The sequence below is a fragment of the Myotis davidii genome, unplaced genomic scaffold, assembly GCF_000327345.1.
Source record: "Myotis davidii unplaced genomic scaffold, ASM32734v1 scaffold955, whole genome shotgun sequence".
NCBI classification, from domain to species: domain Eukaryota; kingdom Metazoa; phylum Chordata; class Mammalia; order Chiroptera; family Vespertilionidae; genus Myotis; species Myotis davidii.
In genome coordinates, this window is record NW_006287066.1 from 183528 (window position 1) to 187570 (window position 4043).

General features: G+C 41.6%; 1 pseudogene; it reads left to right on the plus strand.

The window, feature by feature from the left end:
- The first annotated feature begins 1042 nt into the window (after positions 1 to 1042).
- On the plus strand, positions 1043 to 1709 carry LOC102762998 (annotated as a pseudogene).
- The last annotated feature ends 2334 nt before the right edge of the window (positions 1710 to 4043 follow it).

Below are 4043 nucleotides of genomic sequence, written 5' to 3' on the forward strand. Positions count from 1 at the left end.
CGGCAGTCCGGGGCAAGGGGCCGATCCTGTGATTGGAGGTTGATGGGGGTCAATGCCTGAGGGCTCTCAGTATGTGAGAGGGGGCAGGCCGGGCTGAGGGACCCCCCCCCCCCCCCAGTGCACGAATTTTTGTGTACCGGGCCTCTAGTATATATATCTAAAAGCCTAAAAGCCTAAGTGACCGTTTGACCGGTAGCTATGATATGCACTGACCACCAGGGGGCAGACACTCAACGCACAGGCATGGAAACATGGCACAGACTGCTGAATCTCAGAGGGCAGGGAGGATGAGGGAGGGTGGGAAGAGATTAACCAAAGATCTTATATGCATACTAGAGGGCTGGTGCAAGTGCAATGGTGGGGTTGCCTGGCCTGTGGGGATCGGGCTGAAACTAGCAGTCTGACATCCCCTGGGGGGTCCCGGATTGTGAGAGGGCACAGGCCAGGTGCACCAGGCCTCTAGTTAATCTATCTATCTATCTATCTATCTATCATCTATCTATCTACCTATCTATCTGGCCCAGCGACCGGAATGGCGGAATGATCAAAATGACCAAAATGACCGGAACAACCGGTGGCTAAGATGTGCACTGAGGCAGCCAACCAGCCTGATCTGGGTCCCAGTCGGTCCCCAACACGATCGGAGGCAGGGCCGGTCGTCCAACTGCCCGCAGCCCCTCCCCCCTGCCAGCCCAGCCTGATGGGCCCCCATCAGGGCGGGCCACCTGGACCCCACCCATGCATGAATTCATGAAACGGGCTTCTAGATATAAAGATAAAAACAGTCACTTTTGGAAAAAACAGTCACTATAATGGAAAAAACAGGTAGATACCACTTTAACCAGGGAATCAAGGTATTAGGACTAGTAATGAGACATATCAACATCATGCACCTTCTGATGATGATGAAATGAGAAAGACCAAACATCTCTGTCTTTCAAAGACATTCTACAAAATAACTGGCCAGTACTCTTAAAGTGTCAAAATCATAAAAGACAAAGACTGAGGAACTGTCCTAGATTAGAGGCACTAAGGAGACATAATGACAACTAAATGCAATGTGAGATCCTAGGCCAGCAAAAGGGCCATGGGACAACTGGAGAAATAAGAATAAGGAATGTGACTAACTGGGTCTCTTCCCTACAAGCAACATGGCTTCTCCTTCTCAGCTCAGCAACAGGCTTCCCCTCAACCTCAACTGCCACAGGCCACTGCCTCCCCTGTCCATGGCCCTAGGCTGCTGTGCAGTTTATGTTGCTTTTTAGTTGTCAGGGAAAGCTTTGACTGCAGAAACGTCTGTCCCACTATCAAAGAGAAGAAAAAGACTGCAAGAGAACTTGTTCAAGCTGTTTTAGCACTCAAACCTAGAATGTGCAGCTTTCTTGAGTGGCAACATCTGAAAGTTTAGTTACAAGAGATACGCTAGTCTGTATTTTTGCTGTGCTATTGAGGATCAGGACAATGAACTAATTACCCTGGAAATAATTCATTGTTACGTGGAATTACTTGACAAGTATTCGGCAATGTGTGTGAACTTGGCATCATCTAAATTTTGAGAAGGCTTATTGTATTTTGATGAGTTTCATTTGGGAGGGGAAGTTCAGGAAACATTCAAGAAAAGTGTTCTTAAAGCAACTGAGCAGGCTGATCTACTGCAGGAGGAAGAGGACACCCCATGAAGTGTTCTTGAAGAGATTGGAGTGACATAATTCCTTCCCTCGTTGATGACTTCTGGCATTTCACACACCATACATAGTCATTGTCTTCATGTCCATGTTAGCTAATAGTTTAAGATATTTTCTGTCAGTAATACTGATTTGCTAAGCTGCTTCATTCAGGTCTAAAAATAAAAATTTACTTTTAAAGGGAACTTTGGTTAATCAATTGATAACTTATGGGATTTAAATGTGAATTAGAGTGATTGAGAAAAAGAAAGGTAGCTGGATATTTTAAGGTTTATAGATCTGTTTCTCTTAATCTGATTATATCTTTAAAATGACAATCAGGCAATATACGATTATTAATTACTGTCTTTAGCAAAAGAAACTTATGAAACCAAAAACCACTGTACTTCAGGATTTATGAGAATAAAGGGAATTGACATATCACATGTCAAATGAATGAAAATTTAACTCTGTTGAAACTCAACAAAAACCCCCACAAATTATAATAAAGGCTTGAGCCGCTGCCCTCCCCCCTTTTTTTTGACACTAAAAATTATTTTTGACATTCCAAACCTGGGATGAAGAGCAGAGATTGACTGTTTCATCATAGTCAGCGTATTATTTTAAGGCCAAGGAACACTTGACTCCTGAGATAAATTTTTTTGTAGTCATAATCATTTAGTCCTCAGTTGGATATTTTTTGATGCCCCCAAATAAAATGGAAATGTTGACTCACCAGGAATTCTTTATGACAGATTCTTATGAAAAATATGTTACACTCTTCACAAAGTATTGACTAAGTCATTTAAAGCAATAATATTCCTTCCGGGGTACTTGTTGCAGCCAAATTTATTTTGCTCACCCCTATTGCTTCCCTCTACTTAGAAGTGCTGCAAACTTTGGGGTAGCTTCCTGACTTTCTATGACATTATCTAGTTATGAGAAATCTTATAAAAATAAAAACATACCACCTTTCATATAAAAGTGAGAGTTGAATGAGGTAAAATGGGATTAGGGGCTCTGTATTTTTAAAAACTTTTCAATGTCACTTTTATACATACTCCATAAGTAAAAATGTTTTTATGGTTTACACTTTCATTTGTATTTACTACACTGGATTAAGCTTTGTTGTGATTGTGACCAAAATTCAGCCCACATATGCATTATCTCATCACATTGCCAATTAGTTGTAATAAATGTTCAATGAGGGTGTGGCCATCCTGGGTGAGGGGCTGATGGTTGTTTGCAGGCTGGCGAGGCCCCTCCCCACCCAAGCTCCCAGTGGAAGCTGGCTGGAAGCAGGTATCTGGGATTTATTTGTCTTCTATAATTGAAACTTTGTTGCCATGAGTGGAGGCCACAGCTGGCTCAGGGCAGGCGGGAAGCTTGGCTTCCTCCATCACCCGAGCAACCAAGCCTCCTGCTTGCTCCAGCTCCATGGCTGCCGGCCGCCATCTTGGTTGGGTTAATTTGCATATAGTCACTCTGATTGGCTGGTGGGCATGGCTTTGGGCGTAGCAAAGGTACGGTCAATTAGCATCTTTGTTTTTTATTAGTGTACATGGGAGATGGCGACATAACCATAAAATGACCTACGTACATTGAGTCCGGCATAACCCAAGGACTGCCTGTATTTTTATTGATTTTCAGAGAAAGAGGAAGGGAGAAGAAGAGAGAGAGAGAAACATTGATGTGAGAGAGCAACATCGATTGGCGGCTTCCTGAACGCCCTCTACCAAGGATCAAGCCTGTAACCTGGGCATGTGCCCTGACCAAGAATAGAATGAACTAGCATCCTTTCAGTGCACGGGATGATACCCAACTAAGCCACACTGGTCAGGGCAGAAATTTTTTTTAATTTTTTTTCAGTAAAATGTTGAAAATTCACCTCCATTTGAATGTGGTGGTTGTTAAAAGCAGATATAAGGAGTCTTCATATACTTCAAGTTCATTAAAAAATAATATGGATTTCATGCTACTGAGAACTTATCTACACATTTATTTTCAATCAGTAAATGCTGCTTTACAACCTGGAAAAAAAGAAAGTTTGCAGATCAGTTAGTACTGTGTCAGTGTTAACTTCCTGGTTTCAATCATTGTTCTATGCTAAATATTAACATTTGGAAAAGCTGGGTGAAGGGTATATGGGAATTCCCTGCACTATTATTGCAACTTTTTTGTAAGTCTGAAATTATTTCCAAATAAAAAGTGTTGGTGCTTATAATCTAAACCACATCATTTGGAACTGGATTTTCTTTGTTTCAAATGTATAAATTTTGCCTCCTCAATAATCTCCACTGAAGAATTAAACATTCACAAGTATTAAATGAGAAGTTTCAAAAGAAGAGTTTAAAAAAGAATAAAAAAAGAGAAAAGAAG